The sequence below is a fragment of the Ursus americanus genome, chromosome 8 (genome assembly GCF_024610735.1).
Source record: "Ursus americanus isolate L20-20 chromosome 8, mUrsAme1.1.p, whole genome shotgun sequence".
Lineage (NCBI taxonomy): Eukaryota > Metazoa > Chordata > Mammalia > Carnivora > Ursidae > Ursus > Ursus americanus.
The window spans coordinates 67,999,407-68,011,312 of record NC_142134.1 but is presented as its reverse complement, the minus strand read 5'-3'; the positions used below and the strand labels follow the sequence as shown (position 1 = coordinate 68,011,312).

The window sequence follows — 11,906 nt, the reverse complement described above, 5'->3', positions numbered from 1 at the left end:
TAGAATGGGGATTATAATTTCTACTTCTTAAAGATTTTGTGAGGATTAATAGGGTTAAGCTATAACAATGTCTAGCAAGGGCATTGGTTATGTGTTTGCCAAGTAAACGAAGCCTAGTTAGCCAGTATCATGGTTAGGCTGGTTTGACTGAATGTGATCAAATTCCTGTATATTTGTTGTCATGTGGAGCAGAGCTTACCATCACAGTGTGGTGATTCCGAGCTCACACAAATCTGATAATCCATTGTTAGATGGGGACAGAAGAGCCCAAGGGGCACGCGGAAGTGGCTTTTTGGGTGAATTTGCCTTTTCTTTCTGCATTTCTATATTCCATCATTTTATAGGTGTTTTCCTGTCCCAGTTTCTTAAGTTTAATGCTTTTGGGTTTTTTTTTTTTTCTCAGTTTGAAAAGTAGGTAATATCCACATAGTTCAAAATTTAAAAATATGTAAGATGTTTGGTGAAAAGTCTTCCGTTCCTGGACCCCAGCTACACCTTTTCTTTCTCCGTGGGCAGCTGGCATTAGTAGCTTCTTGGATTACTTCCAAGGAGTTTCTGTATATATAGAAGTATAAGGCACATATATTCCACATCCCTTTACACAAGTAGTCTGACAAGCTGTTTTGTACTTTTTTTTCCCTCCCCACTTCACAATCTTAGAAATAATTCCAATCTTTTTCACAGTTGCGTAATATGTATGAATGTACCATAGATTATTTATCCACTCTCCCATTGATGAGTATTGAAAGATTTCCAATCTTATTAAAAACAGTGTTACAAAGAGTGACCTTATATGTACATAATTCATACTTGAGAGAAAATATCTGTAGAATAAACATGGTATTTCTGGGTTAAAACATTTGAACATTTGTAAATTTTAGAGTTACTTACAGATTGCGCCCCAAATTCCCCTTTCAAAATCTATATAGGAGAATATTTTTTATGTATAAGAATGTTATAGCTTATCAATACTATATAGTATCACACTTTGATATTTTTCAATTTCATGGAAAACTGTTTCTTTCTCAGATTACTTACACTTGTATCCTAAATAAATTTGAACATTTTTTTTCCCAAATGTCTCGATTTATAGAAACTCTTCACGTATTAGTGAAATTATCCCTTGTCTGTGATATGTCTTCAAGTGTTTCCTGGTTTGTCATTTCTTCTGATTTTTCTCATATTGATTTTTGCAAAGTAGGTATTTTTTTTATTTTTATATTCTAAAATTTGTCAGTCTTTTAATTTATGTCTTTTGGTTTATGTCGTATTGAAAAGGTCTTCCCCATTTAAAGTTATAAAAAGATACTCCTGTGCTTTTTCCTACTACTTCTGAAGTTTATATTTTTACATTCAAATACTTATTCCATTTGGAATTTATCCACTATCTGGTTTCACACTATTATTTGTTACCCATCGATTTGAGATGCAAGATTTATCATAGCCTTAAATCTTTATGTATTTGTCTGTATTTCTGAAATTTCTATTTTATCTCATTAGTAAATCTGTTTATCCACCTATACTACATCAGTTCAATTATGAAAGCATTTTAGTAATTTTAACAGCTGTTAGGGCTGTTTCCTTCTGGTCAGTCTTTTTTTTCAGGTATTTTCTCTATTTTTTCTTGCTTTAATATTCCACATGAACTTTTGAATAACCTGTTGGGGTCTTCATAGAGTTTGAGGTAAATTTACAGATCAACGTTGGCAACTTATTGACAACTGCATGTTGGTGAGTCTTCCTAATCAAGACTATGAGAGACCTTGCCCTTGTCCAAGTCATTTTTGACACTGAACCTATCAGTGTTCTGCTGCTGCTGTAACAAATTACCACAGCTTTAGTGACTCCAAATAATACATGTCTATTATCTTCGAGTTCTGCAGGTCAGAAGCCTAAGACGGGTTTCACTGGGCTGGAATCAAAATGGGGGAGCACAGCGGATGTAGAGGGAGAGTTTGCTCCCTTGCCTTTTTAGCTTTTAGAGGCCACTTGCATTGTTTGGCTTGTGGCCCCTTCCTCCATCTTCGGAGCACATCACTCTAGTCTCTGCTCCTGCTGTCATATCTTTCTCTTACCCTGATCTTCCTGTTCCCTCTTACAAGGACCCCTGTGATTACATTAGACCCACTTAGGTAATCCAGGATGTTCTCCCCATCTCAAGATCCTTAATCACAGCTGCAAAGCTCCTTCTACCATGTAAGGTAACATATTCACAAGTTCCAGAAATTAGGATGTAGACACTTTTGGTGGGCCATTATTCAGCATACCAAACTCTGGTATGTTTTAGACCTTTTTTTTTTCTTTTCCAAATTGTTCTTTCATGTTTCTTAGTCATATTTATTTCTGTTGCTGTTATAAATGAGGTATTTTCTAATATTACATGTTCTAAATTACTTTTGTTTGTATATACAAAAGCTATATTTCTGTATAATAATTGTGTATGCTGCCAACTAACAGTGTTTCTATTGTATATGATAGTTTTTCAATTGATTCTCCTGGGTTTTTCGTGGATGCAGTCATATTAGCTGCAAATGGAGTTAATTTTACCTCTTCTTTCTAATTTTTATATTTTTAATTACTTTCTTTTTTCTAACTGTAGTGAATAATATATCCAAGATGATATTACATAATAACAACAGTAATAGCCATCCTTATTTTGTTACTGAATTTAATAAGACTTTCTAGTGTTTCTACTTGAAGCATGATACTGACTTTAATCATGCTAAGAAGGTGTACAATTTTCATTTTATTAAAAAAATTTATCAAGGGGCGCCTGGGTGGCTCAGTTGTTAAGCGTCTGCCTTCGGCTTGGGTCATGATCCCAGGGTCTTGGGATCAAGCCCCGAGTCAGGCTCCCTGTTCAGCACAGAGTCTGCTTCTCCCTCTCCCAACTCCCCTGCTTTGGTTTCCTCTCTAGCTGTCTCTCTGTCAAATAAATAAATAAAATCTTTTAAAAAAAATTTATCAAGAATAACAATTGACTTTCTTGCAGAAATGGAAAAGCTGATCTTCAAATTCATATGGAATTGCAAAGGACCACAAATAGCCAAAACAATATGGAAAAGAAAAAAGTTAGCTCAAACTCCAATCTCAAAACTCACTACAAATCTACAGTGCAGTACTGGCATAAGAATAGACATATAGACCAGTGCAATCACATTGGGAATCTGTAAATAAACATCTGTGACCACTGATTTTCAACAAGGGTGCCAAGACCATGCGATGGGGAAAGAATAGTGTTTTTAACAAATGGTGCTGTGACAAACAGATAACCATACCCTACCTCCCATCTTTATTCAGGGTAAAATGTAAAGTGAGAGAAAAAGAAAACTCAGGAGAAGTCCACAAAGAATTACAGCATTTGGTAGGCAGAGAGAAGAGAGGCTGGCAAGGGATCTTGAAAATAAGTTGCCAAAAAAGTATGAGAGGTCAAGTGAGTTCATTTTTGTAGAAAAGGATGGTTCATCGTGATAGAAGATGCTGCTGGGGCATGAAAAGTGTTCATTGGGTCAGCAACATGGAGGTCACGAATGACTGATGGGAGAACTTTCTGGGGAGTAGAAGCAGCAAACAATGATGGAGACTCTGTAGCAAACTCATGACTCTTGGCTGGCCACGATGATAGACAACTATATCTGAAAAGGAATATGGGATCACAGGAGAAATTTTTGAAGATGAACACTTTGATTACTGGAGGGAACAATCTATGAAGAGAAGATTACTAAAGATGTGTGTGTGAGAGAGAAGGAGGAAGTGTAAGAGGTGGGCTGGTCATTCTGAGAAGGTGGGAAGGACCCAAGTGCAGGTAGAGGGTCCGAGCTGTGGAGGGAGGAGGTGCATTTCCTCAGTTAACACGAAAGAAGGAGAACATGGTGTGGATGGCAGCAGCTGATAAGAGCGGAAAGATAGTGAGTCCCCACCTGACACCTTCAATGGATGTCATCCGCTTCGGAGTGAAGGGTGTAGCAGAAAGGGCAAGAATCTAAGATTTAAGGAAAGAAGGAGGAAGCTACATACTAGACAATCTGGTGACTTGTGCAAATTGCAAGAAGGTGTACATCCCTCAAAATACTTCATACTATTTCCTGGAAAGTTGTTGTAATATATATAAACCTGAAATATATAACACACTATAATCAAGAGTTAATGTGTAATGTACAACTGGCAATTATAAGCTTTGGATTTTTAGAAGGCATAAAATAGTCACTGATGAGTATGGGAAGGTAGGCTTGTCAAAGATTGCTGGACAGTTTTAAAAGGCCAGATGAGGTTGGTGATTATCAATACAAACTTTATCTGTTGCTTCAAATCATGAAGTAATAGTTATGTGCTCTTAGTTGAAAAGGGGGCCTGGATACAAGGTCTTTGAAGACATGCTTAGAGCATTGGTTTTCAAAATTTAGCTTGCCACACAGTGACCTGGAGGGCCTGCTAAAACACATTGCTGGGCCCCACCTTCAGGTTTCCTGATTCATTAGGTCTAGGTTGGGGTGCAAGAATATATATTTCTAACATATTCCAAGGGGATACTGATAATGTTGGTCCAGGAATCACACTTTGAAAACCACTGGCCTACAGAAATCATCAGTGACATTGGCCCTATCACCAAACAGAGCAGACCAGAGCAACCGTGAAAGCACTTTTAAAGTCACGTGTGGACTTCTGTTGGTTGCCTTCCTACTAAGTCCCCACTAATTCTCATTTAGTGTTTCATCCAATTCTGCAGAAGTGCTCTCCACCTCTGGCTCTAGTGATGGAGCTGTGACCTGAGCCAAGTCAGGAGGCACATATTATCCCTTTGGTTAAGGCAGCTGGATCTGTGATTGGCATACAACTGAACCCAGTCCACATCTGCTCTACATGAACAATCACCCTTGGAGCCAAGGAGCTGCTGGTATCTTTTTGTGACCACGGGAGAACCCACCCCTAGTTGTGGTCATCCTTAACTCTGGCCTCCTTGTTTCTGTGAGCCAATAAAGTCATCATATTGTTAGTATGTGATTTTCTGTTATTTGTAAACAAAAATATCCTGATTTACAAGCTGACACCTGATTCACATCTTCCTCTTAAGTACTATGTATCCCAAAACTACTTACATTAAAAGATGGCTATGGACCTTGAGCACCCCTCTGCCTTGTAATACACCATCTTGCAGGATGATATCAATAAACAGTTATTTCAAAAGAAGAATGAATGATTCCTTGTGGAAAAGGAAAATGAGAAACTCAGTGTGTCTTATGTGGTTTTTGCTCCACGCTTTTCTGAATGGTAATGGAAATCTCTCAGGCAGGAGTCACAAGGCTTTAAAACAAAACAAAACAAAACCTCTCAGAGTACTTTGCATAATTACCTTTTATCTATGAAAAAAGGTTGCATCTGTTCCCTAATGCGCAAAAATAATTGGTACTGAATTCTGGTTTCCCTTCTCTTATGATCAAAGCAAAAGAAGGAAGAAGGCATAAAGATTTGACTTTATAATATCCCATCCTTGTTCAGTTGTGAGCTTTTAGGTATTTATCAGATTTTTGCTTACTGCCTTAGTTCTGATTGCTATGACAGGGACATTAGTCTTCCTCTGTCAGAGGAGGTCATCAAGAGGACATAACCACCGGTTGACCCACGAGCTGGCCCAGGCAATCCAAGGCTCTTACTCCTCCCGTGTCCTTGAAATGTATGGTCTGCCCACCATTTCTGGACAAGAAGCCACTTCAAGGATGTAGCCTTGAGAACATAAGGTCTTGTTGAGACCATCTGGACTGCATATGTGACTGAATCACATTAAGGCCTCCATAAAAATTTTTAAGAGTCTGGTGGGTAGTACAGAAATTTACTTGTCTTGCATTCGCCCAAGATAAGCCTCATAGGTAAGTTCCCTTTCTGATTACACCTGCCACCTACCACTTGGGAGTGGCCTGCCTCTTTCTTCAGTCACTCCTCATTCTCTGTGTGCAGGGGCCAGTTTGGAATTTCACCTGAGGAACTACTGAGGTTGCAAACCAACATCCTGCCTCCCTACCTGCCACTCAAAGAGCACCATGGTTTATAGTCATGCGTTTGGGGGTATTTGCAACAAACGGTGCTGTTTATAGTTGGGAAAACAACATTAAGTGACTTACCAAAGGTTAGAAATGTTAACTAGCTAGTCAGTGACAGATTTGGTATGAAAAATCATGTGTTTGTATATTTCTTATTTATGCTTGCTTATGTATTTTCATGAAATTTTTAAAGGTGGTTTATTTTCTCTGATATGACCTCCCTTGATTGGAGTTAAACTTCCACAGTAGTTGAGCCACATTTTAAAGTATTTGAAAGACACAATTTCAGGTAGAACCTGAAGTTTGCATCAGATATCAATATGTCTAATAATAAGTAAATAATAAGTAAACTTTCTAAGATTTGCAGTCTGATTTTATCATGCAGAAGGGATAATGTACTGATCTTGTTTGATAAACAATATTGTCTATTTAGATAATTTAGTGTCTTAAAAGGTGATGACAGACACATTAAGTTAGAGGGAAGTTCTTTGGTTCAATTTCACTAGAGGCCATTAAACATTAATAAATTTTTAAACAAAAATAAATATAAATACATAAGAAATGTATACATAAATATGCTTGATTTACATAAAAAATTACAGAAAACTATACTGAAGAAAATTGCAATCACACACAATCCTATCACTTATGTAAAATGAGCATCTCCATTTTTTATGCATACTATATTTATAGTAAAGGTCATATATGTATATATAATAATATGTATTTCACTTAAAATTACAAGCATTTTCCCACATCACTGAAAATTCATTGTCACATCATTTAAATGCACATGTTAGGTTGAACCCTATGAAACTGCTGATTTTTTTTTTAAGTAGGCTCCACACCCAGCATGGAACCCAACATGGAGCTTGAACTCATGACTCTGAGCGGATATCAAGAGTCAGATGCTCAACCAACTGAGTCACCCAGGCACCCCAAATTGCTGATATTTTTATCATATTTGTAAAGAATAATAATTTCATGTGGTATAATGATACTATCACAGTGGATCTTAAACATTTTGGACCCCAAACCACAATAATTACATTTTAAATGGCAACCTAGAAACACACACACACACACACACACACACACACACACACACACGTATACACCAGAAAGTAATTATTTCCATTTCTTTTATATTTTTTAAACATTCTTGTCATTAATCTCTAAATTAATTTTACCACCTACTAATGATTGTAATCTGAAGTTTGAAACATTGCTTTCTCATACGAATATATTGTGATTTACTTAACCATACTTCCTACGGGTGGCTATGTAAATTAATTTAAATTTTTCTTTATTAAAAATGATGCTGTGTAAACATTGTTCTCTATTTCCCATCATTTTGACTTATTTCCTTAGGAAAGGAGTAGAACTCCTGGGTCCTGGGAACACTGAAATTTAATAGTAATAATGGCTACAGTTTATGGATGTGTGTGGGGCCCTGTGTTAGGCAATTTCTGTGCATTACTTCATGTCAGCCTCATGCAACCATAGGGAGTAGGTATTGCTGCCTTTATGTGATAGAGAGATGCTCAGAGAAAACAAGTGACCAAGTCAAGGCATACAGCCAGTGAGCAGGGAGCTAAAAATCAAACCCAAACCTCTGACTCAAAGCCTAGGCCTCATTTTGACTAGAACCGAAGCAATGGACTGTGGTTATACAGAACAGTATGATATAAACACCGGCTGTATCTCTTTTCTTGCTACTGTAGGACAGAACTGTGGGGTGATGTGAAATAGTGACTCATAGTGATTGCAGTTCATCTACTTCCTAATAACATTTGTAGAACATTAGGAATGCCAGGAGTTCATAATTCTTGCTATAAAATTACTTCATTAATGAATTAGAAAATAGCCTTAGCTTCTTTAAAAGTGTGTCAGTATGCAAATATATGTGTGACTATGAAAGCTGTAAGAAGTTCAGCTAAGAAGCCCAAGATTTCCATGTCCAGGAACACTGAGACTGAGAGAGATCAATTCTCTGAGACTGTCCAGATGTCCACCAGGGTCACTCACATTAACGGAGCATTTTCTATGTGCCGTGTAACTTTCAAAACTCCTTAAATCCATCATTTAATCATACAACAATTTTGTGAGGTATCTATCATGATTATTAACATTTTATGTTGAAGTTCAAGCACAGAGAGAATGAAGAACCCGTCCCAGGCATCAGAGCTAGAAGTAAAATCTAGATTTGAACCCTGTGTCTGACTGACTAGCATGTGTTCTTTTATTTTTTTTTATTATGTTCAGTCAGCCACCGTGTAGGACATCATTAGTTTTTGATGCAGTGTTCAGTGATTCATTAGTTACATATAACACCCAGTGCTCATCGCAACACGTGCCCTCCTTAATACCCATCAGCCTGTTACCCTCTTCCCCCACTCCAAGCGTGTGTTCTTTTAGATGAGAAGAGATTTCTGGAGCTTCCATAAAGGCTGGATGTTAAAGTTGGAGATTGATTCAGAACTGGGGCGGGGAAAGATGAGCCTGAAGCATCTTACAGTGCCAGAAAATAAGGGTGTGATGAAAGAAACAAAACAAAAGAGAAGAAACAACCACAATGATAGGGGAATGTTGAAGGAACACAGGGGTCAACTAGAATTGCTCCCGGTTGCCAAGCTGTAACAATCTGAGCAACAAAATAAATAGGGTTATATTGGATTATAACCCAAAAGACAAAATAAATATCCATTAGTCCACACTGATATAAATGACTTATTGAATAAATTCATAAATGGAGAAGACACAAATATCCCAGGCAGAAGAATTCCAAGTAAATTATGTAAATTGTATTCTCTCAAGGAGTTGGAGCATAAACTCCCCCATCCTTAAGTATGGGCTATGCATAATAACTTTCTTCCAAAGAGTATGGTTTGGAAAGAAGGAAAAAAGAGAAATCAACAGTCATAGCTCATGTTGATAAAATGTACTCTTGCTTTTATGTGACATAATATGGCACTCTAATTCTTTGAGCTTTCTCCCCAGAACATACACTCCAGTCTAATTATGAGAAAAAAACATCAAGCAAATCTGACATTATACAAAACATCTGACCCATACGCCTCAAAACTGTCAAGGTCATCACAAACAAGAAATATCTGAGGAACTGTCACATCCAAGAGGAGCCTAAGGAGACATAGTGGCCAAATTTAATACGGTATCCTACATAGGATGGTGGGACAAAAAAAAGGACACTAGGTAAGAGCTAAGGTAATCTGAAGAAAGCATGGACTTTAGTGAATAATGCATCAATATTAATTCACTACTTGTAGGAAGTATTCCATTTTAATGTGATACTAATAAGAGGGAAACTGGATGAGAGGTATACGAGAACTGTCTGTACTATCTTTGCAATTTTTCTGTAAATGTAAATCTGGTCTAAAATTAAAAAAAAAAACCTTTATTTAAAAAATGAATTTTAAAAAAAGGAATCTGACCTGCGATCTGTCAGATAAAGGTATTTATTGTATGCTTTTCTTGTCTGTTTTTTAATAATCTGCTGTTACCCACATTGTAGCATGTGCAATGAGGGGTTTAAAGGACATGCCCTTGGAGCCTATAGGAAGAGGTAAGCAAATGCAGGAGGAGCTGGGCACCCCCATGGCAAGACTAGGCAAGATCACAGGGAAGGAGCAGGCCAGAATGATGGATGACAAGCAAAAACCATGAAACACATGGCTTGGTCAGATTCCCTGGGAATCAACAAAAAGTATGGATGGGGCCCGGGCAATAGACACAACTGTGAGAACAGTTGGATTCTATGAAAATGGGAGAATATAAGCTCCATGAAGACAAAGATTTGTGTCTTTTGTTCACTGTTGTGTCCCCAGCCAGCACCTTGAAGAGTGTTTGGTACATAGTCATGCTCAATAAGTATTTGTTAAATGTATAAATGAAATGAGAAGACTTCTGAACCTACCTTTCACTTCCCTTTCAGTAACTCCCTGGAATGGGCACTGGACAAGGAGAACAGAATTATGTGTACAGGTTGTGTAAGTGTGTGTGTATGTGTTGAGAGATAAGAGAAGGATAAACCCTAATGATTATTAAATGTGATAAAATCAGAATTTTATAACTCTTGGTAACATTGCCTAAATAATTCCCACTGATGTCTGACATCTCAAAAGAAAATACCTGTTTATTATTTTTTTAACATTTTATTTACTTTGAGAGAGAGTGTGTGCAAGCGGTGGGGTAGGGGAGGGAGAGGGACAAGCAGACTCTGCTGAGCATGGAGTCTGATGCGGGGCTCGATCTCAGGACCCTGAGGTCATGACTTGAGCCGAAATCAAGAGTCGGGTACTCAACCAACTGAGCCACCCAGGTGCCCTGAAAATAGCTATTTAATTTGACAAAACGATTCATCCTAGAAAGAAAGTTTTCCCATAACCATAAATGATATTTGGGAGAAAAACTTTTTTTTTTTCTCATCACTGTGAATGACAAAGAGATTACTTTTTAGGTTTATAATGTCTCCAGGCAGTACCACTCATATTTTATTCAGTATGAATTGGATTGTCAGTGAATGGTGTTTTCTTGAAGCTTTGAACTGTAGCTCTGATGTCAAATTATCAGTCACCTACAGGAAGCAGGTATAGCTATTCCAGAACTGTTCCAAAGAAAACATTATTTTAAGTCAGCCTCAATAATTCAAGTAAGCTTGCCATTCGGGACCTGCTCAGAGGTATGCATTGCCCTGATGGTGATAATGGTTGGTAGATGGTAATTGTTGAAATAGTGGTAAAGGTTCAGAATTGATCGTGTAGCCAACAATTGTGTCATCAGTAATCAGTGATTTCTGTGGATGGGATGGATTGAATCTGAATTGTGAAAGTTGATAAAAAGGTGATACTATCAGTAATCAGATCATAGAGTGCCGTCTGAGATGTCATCTAGCAAACATTGTGGCTCAGGCCCTCCAGAGGAGGAGGCAGTCTATTGAAATGGTTAAGAATGGGATTTAGAAAACTATAGCCCGGGGGCTCAAATATGGTTCATATTGTTTTGTAGACAAGGTCTTATTGGAACACAGCGATGCCCATTTACTTCGGATTTGGGTGTGGCTACCACAGCAGAATTGAGTAGATACAATAAAGACTGTATGGCCTGCAAAGCCAAAATATTTACTATTTGGCTCTATATGGAGAAGTTTGATGACATCTGGTTAAAACCACAGGTTTTAGAGACTTAGGCAGAGTTGCGGTTCAACCCTGATTCGTAAATTTTAGTGCCAAACTCACTGGTGCCAAAACTTGAAGTGAACTGACATAAAACTGTCTCTAATCTATTTCTAATTACCTATCTATCCATCCATCCATCACCTACCAGTCTATGATCTATCATCTATCTATCATCTAATCTGTCTATATCGTATTAATCAGAGGACACTAACAGCTATACCAATACTTCCAGATCCTAGTGGCTTGGCACCATATAAGCTTACTTCTCACTCACACACAGTGAAATGGAGAGAGTGCTCTGTTCCATGCAGTCATTCAGAGATCCAGGCCCTTTCTCCTTTGTTGCTGGGCCAACTGAAATATGTGAGCTCATAGTCCCCACAGAGGAGAAGAGAGGAAGGAGATGTGGTCACTTCTACTCACATCTCATTGGTAAAATCTCAGTCATGGCTCCACCTAACTGCAGGGGAGGCTGGGATTATGGCCTATTCATGTGATCTCCGAGTGGAGCACATGGGCATTGGTCATCATTAGCAGTCCCTGCCATGCTTATCATGTATCATATTTCACCACACAAATATTACACATTTCATTATAGCATGCTGCAGACCCGACCAGAGACATTAAATAACGTGGAATAGTGTACTCAGGGCATTACTTCTCTAAATCCACAAGG

At 37.9% G+C, this 11,906-nt stretch overlaps 1 protein-coding gene across 1 annotated transcript in view; it reads right to left on the bottom strand.

Annotated features, from left to right (window-relative positions):
* KCNIP4 (potassium voltage-gated channel interacting protein 4) overlaps positions 1–11,906 on the bottom strand; it is a 109,170-nt gene that overhangs the window by 7,170 nt on the left and 90,094 nt on the right. The gene's annotated exons all lie outside the window — the stretch shown is intronic.